General features: G+C 27.5%; 1 protein-coding gene across 1 annotated transcript in view; it reads right to left on the reverse strand.

Moving 5' to 3' along the window:
* LOC107447387 (hormone receptor 4) overlaps positions 1-18,926 on the reverse strand; it is a gene marked incomplete in the record, with an annotated part of 162,733 nt that extends 143,807 nt beyond the window's left edge. Inside the window, 1 exon segment of the mRNA XM_071184711.1 lies at positions 18,706-18,926.
* Positions 18,927-25,273: the final 6,347 nt, after the last annotated feature.

A 25,273-nucleotide genomic window follows, 5' to 3' on the forward strand; every position in this document is an offset into this window, starting at 1 on the left:
CGTATTTAAGTGAATGGAAGTAGCTCAAAATTCTTATTTAAGAAAATGAGAAAAGCTCTCAATGCAAGTAAATAAAAACAGCTATAAATGCGTATTTAATAAAATGAATACTGCTCAAAAAACGTATTTAAGACAATAGACATCACTCGAAATGTCTATTAAAGTGACTGGAAATAGCTCAAAATGCCTTTTTAAAAAAAGGGGGACATAGTTCAAAATGCCAGTTTAAAGAAAATGAAAACGGCTCAAAACGCATATTTAAAAAATATATGGCTCAAAAAGAGTATGTAATAAAATAGACCTAGCGGCAAATGAACATTTATGTGAATAGAAATAGCTCAAATTATTTATAAGAAAAAGTGAGCAGCTCAAAATGCAAGTCTAAAGAAAGTGTAAACTTCTCCAATGCGTATTTAATAAAATAGATATGCCACAAAATTGCTCAAAAGGCGTATTAAATAAAATGGACCTAGCTCAAAATGTCCATTTAAGTGACTGGAAATAGCTCAAAATGCTTTTTTGAGAAAAAGAGCATAGCTCAAAATGGTAGTTTAAAGTAAATAATAGCAGCTCAAAATTCAAATTTAAAGACAACAAAAAGAGCTCAAAATGCGCATTTAAGAGAATGGTTATGGTTAAAAATCGTATTTAGGATAATAGACATATCTCATAATACTTTTAAGAAAAAGTGCATAGCTCAAAATGCAAGTTTAAAGAAAATGAAAACGTCTCAAATGCGTTTTCAATAAAATAGATATGGCTCGTAAAGCGTATTAAATAAAAATAGACCTAGCTCGAGATGAGTATTTAGGAAAATGAACACAGCTCAAAATGCGTAATTTGAACTAAGTCTATTTTTAAAACACGCATTTTTATTTATGTTTATTTTTTTAAACCGACGATTTTTTTAAATTAAGGTCCAACTGTATTACACAATTAAAATATATTAAAATTATTTTAGTCCAACAATTTTTTTTCCTCGTAAATTGAAATAATTTTACTATTTTACATCTGAATTTTTTAAAAAACAAAAAAAAGTACTCAAACCTTGAGAGAAAGAGGCATTTTGTCTGCTTTTAATTCATTATAACATTTTAAAATTGAAAATGATCAGATTTCCTCCAACAAATTTTTATCAATTGTTTCATTAATCAATATTTGGGCTGATATATTCCGACAAAAATAAATAATTCAAACAATTCCCGTAATCAATTAACCAATTAGTCGAGATCCTCAAATAATCCATTGTTAGATTGGACCAATCAAATCCTTTAGAGCTATTCATGGTAAACAATTAAAATTACTTTTCAATCGACACTAAAAATATGTTTTAAAATAAAACTTAAGCAAATATAAGTAAAAAAGCAAATCACTGAGAAAAATGTGAATACTAAATCAATATTTGATTAACATATTTATTTTAAATATTTATTAAAGTGAAAATAAAATATCTAACAATAAATGCTTGCAATCAAAAATACAATATTGCTTAAATATCTGTAAAATTTAAATTTGTATACTTAAACAAATAAGAGAAATTTAATGAATTAAATTTCACATGCAAATTGATAAAGCTCTTTTATAAAATAATAAAGACAGTCAATAAATATTTCACAGAGAGACAATAATACCTCAATTGTTTTGTCTTTCTATTAATAAAGACTAAACAAATAAATACTTAGTATTCTTTAGTTAAGTCTTTGTTTTAGATTTCTCTTCATGTCTTTAAAATGACATACTTCCCTTTGTTTATTAGGTTTGAAAAGAAATTTTAATTTTAAATATGGGTTGGATTACGTAAAATAGTATGTTATACATTTCAATTTCATTTTATTGAAAATATTTAGTAAAGCTAATAAAATATATGTTTTTAAAATTTAAAAGCGATTAAAATGTTTGAATATTTGTCAGATTAAAACGATTTTGCATTAAATTAAAACCTTGAAAATTACTATGTCAAATTATAAAAATTAAATTGTTTTATTTGTATCAAATTAAAATTTTTGTTAATGTTGGAAAGAAATGTAAATACTATTCATTATAGTATAAGCAATATTTTTAGAAAAGATTGTATTAGTATCTGAGTTCTTTGTACTTAACGCTTGTTATTGTGTAAGCATGTAGAGTATGTTATGTAACCAAGTTTATAAATCTACAATGATAAACATTGCACATATGAACTATACGGAAACTCAAATTATTGGGAAAAATTTTTTAATAAATGTTAAACTTCTATAAAATTTAAATTTTTATGCATATTATAAGGTAACAAAATAAACTAAAATCACAAAATTATTTGTTAATTTTTTTAATATAAAATTATAACAAAAACAAAAAACGTACTATAGCTTGAGTAAAACCTTAAAGGATATTTGCGAAAAATGCAGTGAAACATTGTCTTGAAAAAATATTTATTGCTAATTATATTGGATTAGCAATTAAATTCTGACTATTTTTTTTTTTCAATTTTAACTTCTCGCGTGTCCTTAAATGTTATTGGCATAATATTTAAGATAATTTGGTCGAAGATATTTTGTTCTACCGGAATCAACACTGAGAAAAAAAAGTATGGTCAAAATTACCGGAATTGGTAAAATTTACCAGAAAACATACCAGAATATGGTATATTTATAGATAAACATTATGGTAAATGTTATATAAAACGCTTTGTTATTGATTTTTGTAAAATTAACAGTAACATTTTGTTATATACTCTAAGACTCCATTTGGTAATTTCATCGTGATACTTTAGATCATGTCATTAAAAACCATTTATTCGGTTAAATTTACTTTTCCATTTTTTTTTACTAAATATGACGTAATAAGAACTGTATTTTTGAAAACCAGAATTTCCGTAAATCGTTATCATATGAACGAATAATTTGCCAAATGAATGATTTAAGTTCAGTATATTTTGGTTTTTAAAACTAAAATTACAGTTTTTTTTTGTTTTGTTTTTTCAGAAATGTTATTTACTATACGGCAGTTTAGTTTTATCAGAATTCTTTTCTCCGTATACGTTATTTATTTATTTTTTCGGAATGGTTTAATTTTCAAATCATAAAAATAGAAGGTCAAAATGAAAAAAGTTAGCATTTTTAACACCTCTTAGTCTTTGCTTTTTAATCAAAATCTTAAAACGCACTTCATTCTATAATCAAATTGCTTAAAGATAATGATTTAAATTAATCTATCAAAGCTATAATTAGACTTTATCTATAATTATTCTATCTATAATTAGATTTATTGCTGCACATAAAGTTTTTACACAGTCGAATAGCGCTGTTTTTATATTTAAAAAAAATAACACACGGAAAACACTCTAAGTGTGAATGTTTACGAAAAGTTTCAGAGGGCTACGAAAAGTTTCAACAAAAAAAAAAAATTATTTAAAAAAAAATAACATCTCTCATTTTACTTTACATTAAAGCAGTGTTTCCCAAACTTATGACTTCTGCGTACCCTTTCTAAATTTTTCACAACGCTGTGTACCACTAATAAAAAATGAGTGTATTTTTTACTATAAAAAATTGCACATAAGTTAAAAATCACAACTGGCTGTTGGCACCGCTAATTATTAACTGTTAACTCAGCAAAAAATTAACCAATAGAAAAATACGTAATCGTAAATTTTCATGGTTAGCTTTTTTTTTTTAAATATAAAATTTTGAAATTTTCTTTTGTTGCAAGATATTTCGCATAAGAATGCGCACCCCCGCCAAACTGCTCCCGTACCCCTGGAGGTATGCGGACCACTCTTTTGGGAAACACTGCATTAAAGTAACAACTTATTTCCTTCCTTCTAAACAGAAATCTAAGATTTCAGGTTATTAATTTACCTATCGAGTTTAACATTCAATCTGTAAATAAATAAAATAAATAAATAAAACGTTTACTAAAATGTTATTTAAAAGTAAGTTTTCCTAATCTGACAGATAGGATTTCGCACAGATAACTAGCTACAGGTAGATAATTTTTTCATATATGATAAATTGGTATCACATAGAAAAAGATTAAATGAAGAAGATTCCATCGAAATTAAAGAGATTCGAGAAAAATCTGTGTAAAGGCTTTAAATCCTTATTCCAGGTCTTTAAGCGTCGATAAAGTATGTCATGTACCTTTGTTATTTAGCACCATATCCCATTAGGTAAATATACATTTTCAATAGTCGAAATATGTAAAAACAAAAGCTAATAATTTGCGTTTTGAACCTGTACATGGTGTAGTCTTTCCCTTATTAAGTCCCAATTGGTTAAAAGTCAATAAATAAAATTGGTAACCACACATATTCATAGTTATTCCTCCATGAAATCACTACATTACAGCTATAATCAGGTGTTGTTTAATCCCGATCATACGGGGAAAAAAACCTTAGCTGGCGCCCAATATTTCAGTAAACATTTATCCAATTACTCGTACAAAAATATACTCTTACAAAAATTTACTCATAAAATGTGCCTATTACACTTTATTTACGTCTCACTAGAGCTGCACCATGGGCTATTATTTTATTTTATTTCATAACCGTCGTTGAACAGCCGACCCAATCTAATGAGTTTACGACTACTAATGTTCAACTCCGAAGCCTTGTAATTTTGAACCCAATCCAGAAGACAAGGGAACTCCTGGATCGAGTATTGGGAGAAAAATTTTGTCTCCGTTGAGGACTTTTTGATGTAGCTGACTCGCATTTGCGTTACATAGAGAGGAAGACCACGAGAACCTCCCACGATTAGCCCGACGGCAAGGGGATTCTAACCCATGATCTGTCTACCACTGAGGATATTTCACGTCAGCACTGTGGTCGGTGCAAGCTGGATGCGGAATTCGTATCGACTGGGGTTCGAACTCGGTTTGCCTAATTGGAAGGCGAACGCTCTATCCCCTGAACCATCACGGCTCATCATGGGTCTGACGGTCTGGGAAAAGACCCTGAGAATGATCCGAAGACATGTCATCACAATTTTGATCCTCTGCAGAGAGGATAACTCCTCCGCCTAGCTTTACCCTCGCCATACTATCACATTTCCTTGTGTTGATTTTGGATGCATTTCTTTGCTTTGCTTTCTGTCTTGTCAAAACAAAAATAACATTATTTCAATTATTTAAAAATAATAATAATAATTTATTTTCATGAAAAGATAATTTTTAGTCTCAAGCTTCTATCATTTTTTAACTTAATTGTATTTTTTTCAAACAGTTGATTTGATAATTTCACGTGTTATTTTACAATTAGATCATTTGCTGTTGGAAAATCAATTCTTCAATTGTAGGAAAATCAATATCTTCTTGCCTTATCACTTAGTTTGACTGGAGTAAAATAATCTATTTATTATAAATTTATCGGATGTAATTAAAAATATATTGATTATATTATAGTTTAAAAATTAATTTTTCATTTTAGGTGGACATTTTTTTAGAAATTACGGTCTGAATAAATACTATATCTGCAAAAAATAGTCTCTTCATTTGAAAAATACTTATCTTAAATTTCAATAGATGGCAGCACCATAGGAATATTAAGCGTGACAATTTTTCTTCAGTTCTCGAAATAATGGCGAAAATTATCTTTTTATATGCTCCACAAAATTAATTTGTAAATGCACAGATGCAAACCTGCTATTTTCAGTGCTAAATTTTCTCACCGTACTTTCTTTCTTCTTTTTTAATCATTATCATTTCTTCTAAACGTGCTATCAATGTCACAGATATTGCCAGTTTTTTTTTTCTTCCTTGTAAGACAGAATTATCAAAAGGAAAAGGAGAAGAAGTTATCAAAGTCAATGACCGATTAAGTCTGGTAATAAAGCCTCAAACTTTCGACTTGAAACTTACACATTTACTACAGGAAATTACGCAGGTCTTCCTGAATTGTTATGTAATAATAGAATAAAGAAACTCGAGCATTTTACTTAGAAAGAATAACGTTTCCTTTAATAACACCTGTTTTTTTTTTTTTTTTTTTATTTAATCAAAAAGATAACAAAAGTAACTTTTACTTTAAAAGGAGGTTAAAAAAACCGAAATTCCAAAATTACCGAAAATTTTAATTCCGCTTTCCGGTTGTGCAAATACTTAACTAAAATATTTTAGTTATATTTCAAGCGTTAAATTAAATTAGGCATTAAATTAAATTTATCATAAATTATAAACCAACTTCTGTTTAATTTTAGTAAATGAATTTTTGTTTAATTTTAATAAGAAAACATATAAAAAATAAAGAATACTAATTTAAAAATATTAATATAAATAAGAATTATTTTTCTTGGATCATATTTACCTTTCAAGAAGAAAATATAAATACTTTGAACAAAGAAGATAGTTCTTAAGAGTTATAAAAATGTAAATATTTTCAATAAACTTATTTAATTTCAAAGAAAGAAAATATAAGTCAATTAAATAGAATTTTTTTGAACTAAAAATTTATAAGCATTTAAATATTTGTGTGAATTTTTCATTTAATACGTCATTGATTTGTCTTAGAAATGATGAAAATATTTACTCAGATTTGTAAAATTTTTAACATAAGTGCTATGAAATAAAGAAAATATTTTTCTACATTTACAAAAATATTAATTTTTTAATAAATTTCAACATTTACATACATTTATTACACATTTTCAATTATTCAATTGAAGTGAAAATATACATGAGTCATGTAGCATTAAAATAAAGAAATTATTTTGAAAGATTTATAAAAATTGAAATATTGCTCGGAATTTTATTTATTTTCAATTTAAAATATAAGTGAAATTACTTGAGGTTAAATGAATATTTATGAAAGTGTTTAAAGTGATGAATAAGCTTTTTTTTTTTATCAGGTCATGAAGTTCAAATCATGAAAAATAAATTCAGCTTAAAAATTATGCAAATATATCTAAAAATGGTAATTCAGACAATGAAAATCGCCTCCACTGAGAAAAAAAGTATGATCAAACTTCCAGAATATGGTGGAATTTTTCGTGTGGTAGAATTTTTTAGGAGAGAATTGGAAAATCAAAAAGCTCGATAATTTTCATCGTAGCGGTATGGTAACGATTTTGCTAAAATTAAGAATAAAATATGGTTATATAACAAGTGATAAAATTTGGTAAATGTGGTAAAATTTTGCAATTTTACCACATTTGCACCATTTATTCGGTTAAATAAAATTTTCAGTTTCGAAATTTTTACTAAAAGTGTTGTGATAAGATCGATAATTTTTAAAACCAAAATTTCAGTTTAATCGTTATCATCTGAACGGTAAAATTACCGAATGAATGATTGAAACGCTATATATTTTGGTTTTATTAACCAGAAGTAAGTTTTTTTACGAAAAGTATGTCGTTGCTTTTTTACCAGAAATGATCATACAAACGGTAATTTTACCAGATTTTTTTTCTCCCTGTAAATTTAATATAAAATTTCGAATAAAACATATTTTCATGAATTGTTTAAATCATAATAACTACTTATAATTTACAATTAACCAATAAAATGGAAAATATACATTAAATAATGTAGAAAAGTTTTTTAAAAAAAGGGGAGGAATTTTTACACTCAAACACGTGTTTCTCAATTTTATCAAATCACATACAATGCAGACTTGAATTTTTCAATCATCATTTTAAAGATTTTACAATGAATATGTTGTAGAATTAATCCTTGGAATTTCGACTCAATTTTGAAAGCATTTTACAAAGCAAAATATGGATATATTTAAAATATTTTGCTCGAAATCATAGATAACTACTTGATAAAGTAATTTACTAATATTATTCGCTTCATTGAGTCCGAAGGCTTAATAATGATAATGATGCTTCAAATTGCCCGTTTTTTTAATACTCCGCAGTTATTATTTAAATTATGAAACATTAAAGAGAGTGTGCTCTACCATTTAAACTTCACTAATTATGTCGCAAGGAAGTTAAATGCTGGCCACAACTTCTGGCTGTATTCTGTTAGAAGTTTTCATTGCTATAATAGCTTTTCTAAGCATATTTTCTATTTAGTCCAATAATTATAGCAAAAAATGAGGGAGTTTTTTTCGGAAATTTAATACCCAAGATATTTTTTGACAATAGGATTTGTTGTGCTATTACAAATGATACCTGAAAACTTCAAAACCAAATATTCTCCTCTAAAGGCCTGTTTAGGTGATCCAATTTCTAGGACAGAGATTGATTGATATTGATGGAAACTTGCTCTGCTTTGAACTTGGATCGTGTAAACAATCATCCAAGAACTTGGTCCAACTTCTTGGATGATAGTAGAGCATGTTCTACTTTCAATCAAAGTTTTTTCTCCCTGGACCAATCAGCGTCTTAGGTTTTGTGACGTCAACAAGCAGGCAACAAATTATGTCATTTTGTTGTCTGTTTTCATATATTTTAGTCCAAATAAATTGATCTGCTGCAGTTTATTTGTGTTATTATGATTTTATTTGAATTTATTTAGTAATTTTAAACTTATGCAAGTATTATTTTATAATGTTGAATATGAACTATGCGCATGCGCAAATTTTTCTTTCAACGAATCAGTGACATTCAAGAACTTAGATAGTGTCGACGAATCATCCAATTTCTTGGACAGAGAAATCCGTCCAATTTCTCGGATTCAAGAAATTGGACCGTGCTTCCCTCTTTTCGAGGGAAATTGGGAGGAAATTTGAATATTTCTAAACAGGCATTGTTCCCAACGCCTTTTTTCACTCTGAATTAAATAAAGCTAATCCCGAGATGATCAGGCCAATAGTTTGGAAGTTATAAGGGTTTCGCGTACAGACATACACATTTGTGCTTCTACCTATTTTTGCATCTTATATCATTATCGAAACAATTGAGACATTCTTTTTATATTTTTACGTTGAAACGAATATTGCAAACGTAGAATAATAAATGCATGAGTAGAATGCCTGACTTGTTTGGATATCAATATCAGATGCATAAAAAAGTACAAGTACAAATCTGTACTTTTTGTATAGAAAGTGTTTATGACTTCAAAACTATTGGTCAGATTGTCTCGAGATTAGTCTCATTCAATTCCGAGCATTTTTAGCCAGTTTAGAAAATTTTAAATTTTCCCCCTCTATCCCATTTCTCTCAAAAAAAGGGAATGTACGGAAAGGAAGAGAGTTGGGGAGTTTTCCGGTATCATTTATAATACAGGTGTGATAGTGGGCCCAACTCAAAAATCCTGAAAATTTCTTGAATAAAATCATTCAAAAAATTATTATCTTTATAAATTGAAATCATTGAAATTTTCAAAACATGATATTCTAAATGAATTATATGCAGCATAATTTAAATGAATAATTATGTGTAAGGTTACTTTAATCTCTAATCACTTTTATTGTTCTACCAGAAAAAATATTTACAAATGATGCCAAGTATAAATTCTAGTTCTAATATTTTTAATTAAAATATACAAGAATTTTAAATATAAACGCGATCGATGATTTCTTGAAACTTCTGGACTTATGATTTCCGGAAACTTTCAGATCGCAATTAGCTAAAAATCCGGAAATCCGGAGCACAATCACCCCTGATAATATTATAACAAAGCTTTTTGTCAAAATATATATAAATATATACGAAGAAAAAGTCTAGTTTTAATGAACTAATAGTATGAATGAAAAAATTTAATTGCATAAAAATTGCATAATTCTTCAAAAAATTTAAATTGTAATTTGCCACTAAATATTTAATTAATTTTATAACCAGATGTTAAATATTTACAACAAATCTATCAATACATTCTACAAAGAATTCAAGCCCGCTAGCGTTTCTAAATGGACTATCTGCAATACTAATTTACAAAACCTTATTCATTAGACTTAATAATGAACCTCAATTAGCCTTAATCATTAGAATCTTCTCAGTAAAGGAAATAATTATTAGTAAGTTGTTTTAACATATATATACAAGTTTAAACTTAAAGCTCGACGTATCTCTAAGTTTTAAATATTTTGACCTCTAAATTTAGCTTCTTCAAGATTATTTTCAAATTAAAAAATATTCATTAGAATATATTCTATTAGTCATGAAATTATTCGAAATCCTTTCTCAAAGATATTTATGAGATGATTGCTTTGCTAAAACATAGCATTTGCACTGAGAAAAAAGTATAGTCAAAACTACTAGAACATGGTAACATTTTCCGAGTTTCTAGCTCTATGGGTGCACAAAAAACCTCGGTAATTTTTACTGAGGAGTTTTGGTAATTATTCTGATAAAATAAATAATGAAGTATTGTCCTATAATCTGTGACAAAATTGATAAATTTGGTAATTTTGTAATGATACCTATGAGCACGGCATAAAAACTATTTATTTAGTTTAATTTGCTTCACAGTTTTTCATTATTTACTAATGGCACAGTAATAAGAACTTTAATTTTGAAAACCAGAATATCCGATAAACCGTTACCATATGAAGGAGAAAATATCTAACGAATGGTATAAATACCGTATATTTTTGTTTTATTAACCTGGATTATGGTTGTTTTTACCAGGAATGTCATTACCATGGTAATTTTACCAAAATTTTTCCTCCTTGTGCAGACTAAAATTTTGATTTGACACATAACTTTTAAACATTTTACAATAAATGTTCAAACTGAAGCAATTTTGGAAACATACAGTACTTTTCTCACTAAAAAATTATTCATTATGATTCAAAATTAACTGAATAAAATATAACATAAAGTTTTAACATAATATTAAAACTAATTTTAAGTTTTCAATTTTAACAACTCATTGATATAAGTGCATCATTTCTGAAATAATATTTATAACAAAATGCTTTGAAGAAACTATCGTAGAAATTTATTTTACGTTTTATTACTTGATAATTGTGATTTTCCAGCTTCAGATCGAAAAGCAGCAGTTAATCTAGGAAGTAAAAGCGGTCGGAGCGCAATGCTGAGCACATTACCACCATCATGTAATTTATCTCGAAATTGAAGATACCTTTGTGCACTTCCACGATCCCCTTGTCTGACAACAAGCTAGTGCGAGAGACTTTTCATTTTATTTACTTATTTATTTATTAATTTATTTATGGAATCTAATCTTAAAACAATCTTATCATTAAAGTATCGAACTTTAGTATCGTTTTAAAGCTCCAAAGTTTCTTTCTATCATTCTATCAAATAATTTGCTGATTGTGTAATTGTATTTATTGAGTTGATTATTTGATATTGGAAAATAAATGTTATAAAATTATGTTAATTTTTTCAATTATAATTTTATTTTAAATCATTTGATTCTTATATTTATTTGTTTTATTTATTTGTTTCACTTATTTTGTATTTATTTATTGAATCCAATAAAGCAATCTTACCGTTAAAGTATCGTACTTCCGTATCGGTAAAGTTCAAAAGTTTGTTTCTTTCATTAAACAAATAATTTGCTCGTTGTGTTATTGTATGTATTGAGTTGATTTTTTATTGTATGTATTGATAAATTTTATGATATATGTTAATTTTCTTAATTATAATTACAATTTAAATAGTTTGATTCTTATATGTATTTATTATTTTTGGATATTGAGGAACAAATGTTCTGATATTATGTTAATTTTCTTAATTATATTTTAAATCATTTTATTCTTTTTAGTATAGTTTTTAAAGTGATTTTATGATTGTATCACTACTCACTAATTTATCAACTAATTTGTTGATTGCTTGATTATAGTAACTTGATTCCTTAGATAGCTAAAATTATATAAATAGATATTACTTCAGTTTAAGCGTACAGAGTTTAAGTATACTTTTTCATTTTAGCGAGTGCAATATGCCGATTATCTAGGTAGTTTGCAGATTATCTAGATAATTTGAGAAATGAAACAATTTTTTGTCAAATTAACGGATTACTTTAGTTAATTTGCGCATTATCTAGATGATATATAGAATAACTAGTTTAGTGGCAACATATATTTCTTCAAGTTATCGTATATTTTTTTGTAATATGCATAATAATTTCAAAAATACAAATATTTGAAAATCATTTATGTATTTGAATTACATTTCTGTGCACCGGTATAAGGAGAAAAAATTCTGGTAAAAGTACCGTACTGAAGGGTAATGACATTTCTGGTAAAAAAAAATAATAATAATTTTGGAAAATAAAACCAAAATTACTGATTTTAATATTTTCGTAACGGTTCACCGAAAATTCGGGTTTTTAAAATTATAGTGCCACGCATTTAGTAAAAAATACAACACTGAAAAGTAAATTTCTCCTAATAAGTAGTTTTCATGATATGCTCTAAAGTACAGTGATAAAATTAGAAAATTTTACCACATTTACCAAAGTTCATCACATATTATAAAACCTTATTTTATTGTTAATCATTACCAAAGCGCTTTGGTAAAAATTTCCTAGCTTGTTTAGTGTTTTCAAAGAGCCAGGAACACAGTAAATTTTACCATATTCTGATAACTTTCTCCGCGTAGAAGAACATATTTTCTTCGCGAACCTTGTATACCTTCTAAGTGTATTATCAAATAATAGTTTTTACCATTTGCTAATTGTATTAAACTATATATTTGGTAATTTTTCCGTTCGCATGGTAACGGTTTAACAAAAATTCGGCTTTTCAAAATTATAGTTCTTATTACCACACATTAAGTGAAAAAAAAACTGAAAAGTAAATTTAACTGACTAAATGTTTTTTTATTCCATGCTAAAGGCATAGGTCACCAAACTTTTTTGATCATTGACCCCTATATAATTTTTCGAAATCTCCATCGACCCCCATAAAAAGTAATTTTCTGTTAATTAAAATAAAACTCTATTAGATACTGTGTTTGTACATTTATTTTATGATTTTAAACATTTATTAAAATAATAGTACATTGTGTAACAATAGTTTTATGAAAAATATATTAATGTTGAAATTTAAACTTTATACCTTATTATTTCTTTACCTTATTATTTATTAAATAATAAGTAATTATAAATAAGTAGAAATAATAAGTAAAGTAACTACAGATTTATTACTTCTTATTCAATGAGATGGGTGTGTCTGGTGCTTTTTTGCAAGGTTCGCTATATTGGGTTCAAAATTGGTCAATTTTAATCTTCAATCCCCTCGAAACTCCACATTCAATTTATTTTTGTACATAGTTAAGATTGAATTTACGTGACTGAAACCGGCTTCAACCATATAGGAACTTGGAAATGCTAGCATATATGGCTGAGCTATTTCGTAAAGTTTTACATATTTTCGCATTATATTTATGTTTGTCCAAAATTTGCTTATTGTTAAATTTTCAAGAAGCGTCTTTGCTTCAAGATCCAATAATAATTCAGCAAGCTCATCTTGCAGGTTGATGTCCACGTTTTCAATTTGAGCAGAAAATAGCGCAATAATCCAGTCAGGGATGTCAATGTTTTCCAAATCAACAAAGCGCAATTTTAAGTCATCGCTCAATTTTTGAAGATGATCTGCATATATGATCTGCATAAGTCTTCTTCTTTTATTCCATCTGTCGCAGATTTGAGAAATACTGATAGTAGTCCTTACGTAGCAAGGACTATCAGTATTGGATCTAAATAAATTTAATTTTACTTGGAAGCCGAACAGTATTGTTCGAGCTTCGATAATTGTTACATCTTTTTCTTGCAGCTTTGTGTGGACATCATTAAATTTTCCAAATAAGTCCGCTAAATAAAAAATATGGTTCTTATTGTTTTGGAGTTCATCACTCAGAACAGAGTTTATTTCGCTGAGAAATTCAGTCGTGGAGTCAAATAACTCAACGAGCCTTTGCAAGCATGCACCTCTAGATAACCATCTAACTTCGGTGTGCAGAAGTAATTGGTTAAATAACTCGTCGTTTTCTACACAAAGTTTGGAAAATATTCTTGATTTAAGAGGTTGGGCTTTAATTTGATTGATACACTTAATACAAAACTGTAAAGCTTTAGGCAACTCTGGACTCAGATATTTTGCTACTAAGTTGTTCCTATGCAACACACAATGAATAGTACGTATACCGGGCACTTTTTCTTTGAGAAATGTACCATCTGTGGCTACCGCTATTGTATTTTCAACCGGAATATCATACTTATTAATTTATTTAAATATCCTTGTAAACATCTAAAAATTGTCTCTCCTTCTCCATCAGTTTCAAAATATTTAACAAATAAAAATTCATCAATGACTTGTCCTTTAATTTTACTGAAATGTCTAACATACATCATAAGAATAGCAGAAACGCCAAAAACAGATTCATCAAGTTGAATAGAGAACTTGCAATTTCAAATACGTAAATACTTGTTTCACCCCAATAAATATACGTTTATTAATTTATGTTCTATAAAGAAATTGATATTAAGTCAATTATAAAAAATTTCACAAATTTCACAAACTCAATTAAGTATGTGTGATTTGCTTATTAAGAATTGTTTTTTCTTCGACCGCCAATCTACCCTTCCGATTCGGATCGACCCCCGCTTTTATTAAATAGATCCCTGGGGGTCTATATAGACCACTTTGGCGACCTTTGCTCTAAGGTATTGTGATAAAATTACCAAATTTTATCAGACATTATAAAACCACATTTTATTGTTTATTTTATCAATATCATTACCAAAGCACTTCGATAAAAATTACCGAGGTTTTTGATGTTACCATAGAGCCAGAAACACGATAGATTTTATCATATTTTGGTACTTTTTACTATGCTTTTTTTCTCAGTGTATAACTCGAGGGCAATTATAAATGTTTCCTTTTTTTTCCTTAGTGTTTTCTACATAACAAAAGAAAATTATGAGATTTTCTGTGACTCATAATTTTGCTTTCACCTTCGATTACCATTTTTAACACATTGTTTCAAACGCCCTTCTTCTAGTCAGGCGTTAAACTAACATAAAAACTATTTGTAAGCAAACTAATAAATAACTATAATTTATTAGTTTACACCTACACACTTAACAGTGCATTTAAAAGTGTATATGAATGTATTCAGCACACATTGCGTAGGCATTCGTTTTCGTTCGCAATTCGTTTTTATAACGTTGTTACTCTTTCATTTAAAGTATGTTGACTAGGAACAGTTCGAAAAAAAGCTCCCTCAGACTATTTACTGTTCTTGTGAATTTTATGACGTCATGTCTGAAGGTCATAAAACTATATCATTTGATTTAATGCGTGTTTTATAGAACAAACTGCTTTCTATAAAAAAATAACTGATTTATTTTAATTTATTCAGTTTATTTAAAATTAAATATATCTTCGTCTGCAGGTTAACTGTTTATCTCTGGTAACGGTAAATAAATCAGTTGTGTTCGCGAAAGAAAATAATAAAGAAATGTAATCTTACAAAATGAAAACAACTTCGTTTACTGCGCCATTTCATTTACTTCATTTATAAATACCTGCTGCGGGGCAAGACGTACGCTGTTTAAGTGATGAATCTGACTCACTGAAAAAAGCTCCTTTTACACTCAATTTTTTTTCTTTCTTTTTACAAAGAATATTTTTCTGAAGAATTAGTTTAGCAATTATGTGCGCTTTATATCTGTCAGAAATGTTTTGAAATACTTAACTCTGTCTGTTTGTAAGTTTTATTATATATCTGAAGTTTACACTCAATAAATTCATATTCGTTTTATTAAAATGGTTTTCACGCATAAAATATATTTTGTATAAAAAAAAGAAAGTTTTTTGTATTAATAAAATTTGTTTAGTATGAAACTAAATATTTCGCTACACGGTAAATAATTTTGTCGTATACACACCAAATTTCGGATAAATTACGGTATAAAGTACCGGCACTTTGGGTGCATCATCCGTAAACTCCCTTTTACAGTAAAATCTACTTCTTCTGTAAAATATTATACCGTAATTTTTACAGTAATATTTATTTAATGCCAGTTATTCAGTGATTTTCCCATTATCATTACTGAAAAAAGTATGGTATACCAGATTTTTTGTTTCGTAACCTGTTCCAGGGTAAAAATGGATTTTCTTGAATGGAATTTTTATTTAAGAAATGGATTTTTCCAGCGATTTCACCAAAAATGGTTGCAACTATACACCAAAATTTTTTACTGATCCTGAAAAAAATATGGCTCAAGAAAGCTACATAACAGCTTTTTCAGCTATTAAACATATACTTGGTAATAAAAATCAGATAATTTGCATTCAAAATATACATTATGAATACTTTAATTTAAAAAACAGTTATTTCGCAACATAAAACTAATACTTTCCGCTATAAAACTGATACTTAAAAATCTAATAAAGACAGCTATCGATACAAAACAGATATTTTGTGAATTATTTTATTTTAAACATATACTTTTCGTTATAAAATGGTTACTTTACTTACTATGCAGAATTTATTCTCTTCACAATAAAATGGATGTTTTACAATTTAAGACTGGTATTTTCAACAATAAAAATGGATACTTTTCACAATAAAAATGATACTTTCCCTTATGAAGCGGATACTTTACAATGAAAAATAGATACTTCGCACTATAAAACTAACGTTTTTCTCATTAAAAATATTAAAATCAGCTACAAAAACGTTTTTTATTTTTCGTCAACGCAGGTGTAAAAACTCTTAAGCATTCAAGCACGCAAAGCATTTAAACGCATTTAAATTAAAGCTTATGTTGTGTATAATTACTAAAATTACTCGAATATGAAGAACGATCAGTAAAAAATCATGAGCAATTTGAATTGATCCCCGAAAAATAGCCTCTCCCTAATTTTCTTTAACTTCTAAGAAATTAATTACTTTTGCTCAATTTTTCTCCTCTATAACCTTAAATTATACTATTTTGTACCAGATCAAAGAATATTTGTTACTCAAGGAAGTAAATGTAATAATAAAAATAATAGAAAAGTTTAAAAAAATCTGAAAATTTCTTGTTACGAAATTATAATCTCACAATAAATAGTTTTGTATTAAAAATTGTAAAAAATTTCAATTATAATTCATAACAGTATTACCATAGTTCTGTCCAAAAAAAAAGCATTTTGATATACAGATAACAAAATTAATTGCTGTTCTTTTTTGATAATTTTTACACGCTTCTTAAATAATTTTGAGGAAACTTTTAACAAACTAAAAATTTAAATTTTCATCATCTGAAATTTAAATTATTAGTTTCAGTAGTCTATCTCGCATTTATCCGTGCTGTTAATTTTGTGCATTGCTGAATTTCGACATCAATGATTATCAGCGCGATGAACAACAAAATGTTTTTTAAAAAAATTGGTTTCTTGAAGTCCCAGAGGGCAGAAAGCATACAAGATACTCTTAGAAAAGATGTTCTTCTTCATTGAGAAAAAATGTATAGTAAAAACTGCAATGGTAAAATTTACCGTGTTTTTGACTCTATGGGAATACCAAAAGTTTTGGTAATTTTTATCGAAGCACATTGGTGATGATCTTGATAAAATTAACAATAAAATATAGTTTTATAATATGTGATAAAATTTGAAAAATGAGGTAAAATTCGGTGATTTTATCATGATACCTGAAAGCATGGCATGTAAACTATTTATTCCGTTTAATTTGCTTTTCAGTTTTGTATTTTTTTTTATTAAAAATGAGGTAATAAGAGCTATAATTTCGAAAATCGGAATCTCTACTTAACCGTTACCATATGCATGGAAAAATTTCGAAATACATGCAAAAATTTCCAAAATTAGACTCGGCTATAGACTATATCTGACCAAAAATAAAGTAAGATAATTTTGGAATAACTGAAACCAAAAAGAATAGTGCACCTTTGGGTACTGAATTTTTGGCATATAAACTATAAAAATTACTGTTTGGATTATTTACCCTCATCTACAATCGTTTTCATAACATTCCAATTATGTTTATGTAATCCTGATAGATAATTGTCTTTTTTTCTTTTAGCAATGCTTTAAAGGTCAAGGCATTGGTCAATAATGACGTAGCACACATTATTAACAATGTAATAAGAAATACCAACAGTGGCTTGCGGAACATATTTTTGGTATATAAATTAAATTGAGTTGGTATCGTATAAAATAAGTTGTTCATTAAGTAATTAATTATACTTATCCTACTAAAATTCCATCCTACCTAAAATTTCTTATTTATGTCCTATTTTCACTTAATATTTTATGCATTCCAATTATATATGTGGAAAGAATGCATAAATAGTTTTTTCAATCAACTATGATTTCAAGGTCAAGGTTACACACATTTCACACATTATCAACAATATGCAAAAATTTGGAAAAGTAAAAATTAAACTAATCGTTCTTTAAATAATTATTTATATTGACGATTGCATTCGTAGTTGCATTTAATATATTCCAAATATGCTTATACGCATCCATAATTCTTTCGTCCAACGTTGATTTTCGGGTCGAAGTATTCTGTTCAGTGCTGATACTGCACACATAACTTATTAAGAAAGTAATATAAAGTACTAACAGTAGGGTACGGAACATATTTTAGGTACAATAGTTAATATTCATGCATTCCAAATATGGCACTGAATGCATAAATTATTTTTTCATTTGACATTGGTTTTGAGGTTGATCTATTTTTATTTTCAATGTTGTTATTGCACATCTTTCTTGTGAACAATGTAATTAAAACTATCCACTGTAGAAAATGGAATATATTTTTGATACAATGATGATTAAAATTAATCTTTCATTAAGTAATTATTTACACTTACCCTACGGTCGTTTTCGCCGAGACATTCCATGCATTCCAAATATATTTATCTATCACCAAACGCATAAATAATTTTTGCATTCCACATTGATTTTAAGGTCGAGATATTTTGCACTGTATTGACAAAGCACACATCACTAAAGAACAATATAATTAAAAAATTAGCAAGAATGGCGCCATTATCTTTGCGGTTTTTTCTTCATTGTTGAACTCAATAAAACCGGAAACCCCGTCACTTATTTTTCAACCACTTTCATTCCGACGAATCCGTAACAGTGTAGCATAAACATTTCAAGATTACCTGCTATTGTTGCGTAGTTGGTTACAGTTAATTCACTCACAACCCTCTCATCAACCCTGACCTAATAACTATCAGGCTAGATCACGTAATATTGTCCGCAGATGCCAAACGATCTTGTTTACAATGTTTCAAATTATTCAATTTCACTTAAAAAAGAAATCATGACAAACCCCATTTTTCCTTTTTAATTAATTGCCCATCCTTAAAGGCTTTTTTTTAAATAAAAAAAAAAAGATTTAATATTATTTATAACTGAAATGTAATTTGGTTTGGAATAATCGTTTGGTTCACGATATTTCAAAGTTTTTCATGAAGAAAACTAGTTTGATTTCTGATATCAAATATATTTAGAAAATAAATCTTCCCTTAAACCTCTTTTTTCTTTTAACTATAACTGTAACTTCAATTTTATTTGAAATGTAAACACACATGAGTCAAGAAATGCAAGTCAGTATCGTGTGCAAAATAGAAAACCTATAACACAATTAATAGAATATTACGAAATAAGTATAAATATAAAATACGATTCAAACTTTAGAAAACGGCCTTTTTCTTAAACAAAAAACTAAGATTTAATATTATTTGTTAAATGAAGCAAAATTTACTGTGGAATAATCATTTGGCACACGATATTCCAAAGTTATTCATGAAGAAAACTAGTTTAATTTCTGATATCAAATATATTTAGAAAATAAATCTTCCCTTGAATCTTCTTTTCCTTTTAACTATAACTGTAACTTCAATTTTATATAAACTGTAAATACGCATGGTTCAAGAAATGCAAATCAATATCGTGTGCAAAATTGGAACCTATAAGATATTTAATACCATATGTTTTTATTTATTTTAAAAAAATTAATAAAATAACGATTTTAACTTCAGGAATAATAGTGAGTCATTGTTTTAATTTGTTTAATTTATTTAAAATGTTTCTTATGCTTCAAAAATACATCGATAGTGCGAACATAACTGAAAACACATATAAATATGTATATAAGGTATGACGCTGAAAGTGAAAGTTTCTGTTTGCTAATTATAATTCAGTGTGCTTAAGTTTCTGTTTGCTAATTATAATTCAGTGTGCTTATGCATTTAAAACTCTTTGAATAAAAGTGTAAAATAGTTTCAATACAACTCGAATAAAATATCAGCTGAAAGTTAGCGTTTAATCATTTTAGGATTAAACTAATTCTGAATTCTTATGAACTTTAATAAATGATAACTTTTACTAACCACGCGAATAATAAAATCAATATTGCATTCAAAATTTTAAAACTCAAAATATACATTGTTCAAAGAACACATTCAGTAGCTACCACTTTTTACACATCTTACAACCATTAGTGTACAGTGCGCCAGACAAAAAAAAACTATCACCTTAATAACTTTTAATCTAACAGCTGGAACTTATCTTAATGGTTCAAAAGCATAACCTTAAATATGTTAAATAATTAATACAGAGGATATTTTAAGTTACGAAATCAGAAACAAAAAAATTTATAACTAACTATAGAACTCTTTTATCAAAAGATACTTCCCTGTAAAATGTAATTTTTATACCTAACAATACCATAGAAATTTTTCGAGTATTATGTTATAAATTAATGAAAAAATAATAAATTTTTAAAAATTACATTTTATATGAGCTGATATTTGGGTGAATGAATTTTATAAAAAATATGGTTTTTTTGTTTATAAAAAAATTTAAAAAAACGCATTATTAAAAGTTTTATAGCGTGTAAAAATGCTTCGATTCGTTCAAAAAGTTTTCGAGTTGCAGCAAAATATTTAACTTAATTGGGACCACATTTCTCAGATTGCATAATTTGAGAATCAAAAATCTAATTCCAACGTAAAAAAAATTCTGTTTATTCAGACTAAGTACGTTTTTATGTCTGATTTTTGTAACTTATTAAAATATCATCTGCTTTAGTAATTAAATGTATTTGAGTTTAGGCCCACGAATAATTAAGATTGAGTCGTTGTACATAAGTCTATCATTGGGTCAAGAGTTACTCGAATTGCTCTTCATATTTTTTGCCTTCTGTCTATCATGTACTGAGCGTAAAATAAAAAACGGATCACCCTAAATAACTTTGGATCTCATGATCGGATCTTCAAATTCACGGTCAGATCTTAACGGCTCACGGGGGTGACCTCAAATATGCTATTTATTTAATGAAGAGGATTAAGAAAAGAATTCAAAATATTATTGCAAACAATTAATAAAAATAAAATTAATAAAAATAAAAATAACATCCAAATGGAAAAAATGCGCTAAGCAGCAGAGAAACCAAGAGGAATAAAACACATGAGACGAAGAAAACTTAATAAAAATTGAAAAAATGAAAAAATATGGCAATCAAGGCTGATGTCATCAGGGGGTACCAGCCTTGAATTACCACAAAAGTACGAAACTCTTTCTATCGAGAAAGCTAAGACAAGTCAAAAATGCTTTCTCTGTACCCCTAATAAAAATTAAGAATATTTCAAAACAGCGGTACAGAGAAAGCATTTTTGACTTTTGTCTTAGCCTTCTCGATAGAAAGAGTTTTGCATTTTTGTGACAATTCAAGGCTGGTACGTCAGCCTTGATCGTCATATTTTTTCATTTTTCCAATTTTTACTAATTTTTCTTCGTCTCATGTGCTTAATGAAGAGGATATAAGTTGTGGAATCAGACACAAAAATGTTCTTTTTCTGAATAAACAAACCTTTATTGTTTTCCCGGATTCGGATTTCTGACCCCCATAAGATAAGGGGCAGCCGCAATCTGGGAAATAACGTCCCAATAGTTAGATCAGAAAAACTATCTGAAGTTTAGACCTCTTAATGTCAATTTAATTTTTTGAGTTATATTCGCTATATCTCGAGAACTTTTAAGCAAATTGAAATATTTTGCACACAATTATAAAATTTGTTTATCTAATGATAATCCCATGCAAAAAAAACAAAGTTTAGTAAGTATTTATTATATTTATTTTTTATTGCGTAATAATTGAAAAAAATTTGAATTATAAGGTATAAACTATGCAACATCTTTTCAAAAAATTGCAATTTTACATTGCAAATACAAAATTTGATCAAAATCGGTTGAATAGTTCCTGAGAAACTAAATTTTGAAATTACTGTACATCTCTTCCATCTGTAAATATGTAATGAAATATATTATTTTATAACTATGTACTATGAAATATATTATTTTATAACTATTTTATAACTGTATTTTAAAATACATAATTTATTTTTAAAATAACCTGCGCAAAAAAAATTATTTCGCTTTATACTAAAGATGAAATAATTATGAAATTTTTAAAAAAACGCATTTTTATTTTTACGTAAGTTAAAAATATGAGTGAACATCGCAATCAAAATAATATTATATATTAAAAATGAGCAACAAAATGGAATTTTAAAAAACCGTACTTTTATTTTTACTTAAACCAGTTGCACAGTATATTGTATTTTTAAAATGTCCTTATATTAAAATTTAAAAATCATACGAGGAATGAAAGATAATTCAATCTTTATAAAACAAGTATTGCTTTTTCAGTATAAGTCTGTAACAACTGAAATAAATTATGTTAACTCTTTTCGCCGTATAAATTCAAAGCAAAGTTATTTTTTATGTATAAACTCTAAACATAGTTGTTAAACATAGAGTTTTTGTATGCCTTCATTTGTGTATTATTTCACTTCTTTTCAAATATTTGTAATTGTTTTTTCATGCATTTATAATTTGCTTTCAATCAAAAGTCATTAAGAACGATTCATTTAATATTTTGCCTTCTGTGCAATGTAACAAATATATCACAATGTATGTAGAAACGCTTAATTTCATCTTTATTTGTGAAGTTGTGAAGTAATTTTCATCATGAGTTTTGAAAACAGAGGTTTTATGTCCTTACATTCACTGTGTGATATTAGTGGTTATTTCAGACTTATTTTGTGGTAGGAACGTTTTTGTAAAATTATGAAAAATCTATTCGTAATTTTTGTGAAAACGGGACTCTGATTTTATGAAACTTTAGAAACAACCAGAGAGTTGCTCAGCCTTTAATCAAGGATTCCTTTTTGTGAAATTGTAAAACGTGAGAACATATTTTTGAAAATTTCCTAAAAATATAGAGTCCTGATTTTGAGAAAAGTAGTAAAAGCCAGTGATATGTTCAGATTATTTATGAAATTGTAAAACATAGACTCATAATTTTGTGCATTTGTGACAGTAAGATCCTGATTTTGAGAAAAATCACAAAAACCAGTTATCTCTTTAACTTTTTGTGAATATGGGAAAAATCAAGTTATTATTTCGTGCATTTGTGAAAATCTTCGACAAGTTTTAGTTTTAACGAGTTTTAATTTTAAATTAGTCAGATAATTAAAATTTAATATTCTCAGGAACTATTTCGACCAATTTCGTTCAAATTTTGTACTTTGCCATGTAAAGTTACATTCGTTAAAATGTTTTAAAAAATTTTATACAATTCAAACTATTTTTGACTATTATAAAATAAAATAATAAATATATAATAAAAATTATTTTTTTAAGAAATTATCTTTGGAAAAACGAATTTTATAATTGTGTGCAAAATTTTTACAACTCTCTTAAAAAGTTCTTGAGATATGGCGAAATACGCAAAAATTAAAATTCCCCTCGAGCCATAAAGATTGATTCTTAGAGCTTGAAGATCCGATCATATACGATCAAAAATTATTCAGGGGGGTCTGCTTTTTTATTTTTCTCACTATATACTATCAGAAATAAAGCTCCAGCTTTTGACGGTTGAGCAATCATTTATCTGCATTTCGTTAATTTTGAGAATCATTTCGTCACGAAACTACCTGATTTGTGGTAAAAAGCGAACTCTCAAATATATAATGAATCTGGTTTCTCAACGCAGAACCTCATCGCTGTGCATTGTGGGAGATTGCATAGAGATGAAGACTAGAACTAGAATGGAGACTAGAATGAAGCAGAATGAGACTAAAATTGAAGTAGAGATTGCACCGCGATGAAGACTAGAACTGGAATGAAGAACTGGAATGTAGACTAGAAGGAAGTAGAATGAGACTGAAGTGGATGAACTAGAATGAAGACTAAACCATCGAAACTAGAATGACTAAACAACCTCACTGGAATGCATGGTGGTTAAGGAGTGGGCCTCACACCAGGAAGATCCTGGGTTCAAATCCCGCTTCAAGCTTGAAAACTTTTTTTTCTCTGTATTCTATTTGTCCTTGTGCTGTTGGGCTAGCGTGAATCTATGTGTATATGATGCCCTCTGTAAAATAATCAACAATATCGCTCGTTAGATACCATAGGGCACTACGAGTACCGTATGACGTTTTTCATTCTTTTTTCTATCAGAAAAAAAATAGAACGACGAAACATTTCTTTACTTTTAACGAAATTCATATTCTAGAAGAAGTGACGATAGTTATTTCGTCCCTTTGACGAAATGTTCGCGCAGAGCATATATAAGGGAATAGTTATGTCAAAAATGAAAAAAGTTTCATAAAATTTGAGGATGAACTTCTCACCGTGTGCAGAATTGGTGTGTTTAAAGAAAGTTGAAAAAAGGTATATTCTCTTTCAAATTTTTGGATTCATAATTTAAACTTGAAGGAACCAAACTAATACTGTTTGTACAAAATTACAGTTTTCATTGCCTTTTTCATAACCGTTTTATTAATGCTTATTACTTTGTTCTTTGAATTCAATTTTAAAATAAAAATTCAATTTAAACCCGACAAAAGATTTTATTCATTGAGATCATTCGCTTATCTATATTTAGAGTGGGGAATTTTAGTGGCTGCTTAAATTTATTTTTTCCAGAAATGACGCAATTTCGGAAAACTCTTCAGTTGCACAATGATAAAATAGACAAGAAGACAATGACCTGGCGGAAAACTCGTAGACGAATTAAATTCCGTCAGACTTTAAAAAAGTTTTTCTTGATTTGTTTACGTAAGCTTCAAGTCTCGCCGACAAGCGAATAAAAATAAATATTTGTTAAATCAGTTGCTTTAGCTATTGACTAAGTTTAGAAATTATTTTTGAATACATATTTAACTTTTAAAAGTATTGCACGTGGTTTTAATTAAAATCGGTATAATTTCTGCTATTTTGAAATTTATATGCATAGTTTTCCTACTTCATCAAATAATCATATAAATTTTTTTTTAAATTTAAATTGGTTTATTTTATTTTACTAGCAAGACGAAAATAATTTAAGAAAGTCTATTTTTTTCCTTTAAATATCATATCAATATCAAAAATTTTTTTCTTAAAAATTCCTTTTTTTTC

This window comes from Parasteatoda tepidariorum, chromosome 8 (genome assembly GCF_043381705.1).
Source record: "Parasteatoda tepidariorum isolate YZ-2023 chromosome 8, CAS_Ptep_4.0, whole genome shotgun sequence".
NCBI classification, from domain to species: domain Eukaryota; kingdom Metazoa; phylum Arthropoda; class Arachnida; order Araneae; family Theridiidae; genus Parasteatoda; species Parasteatoda tepidariorum.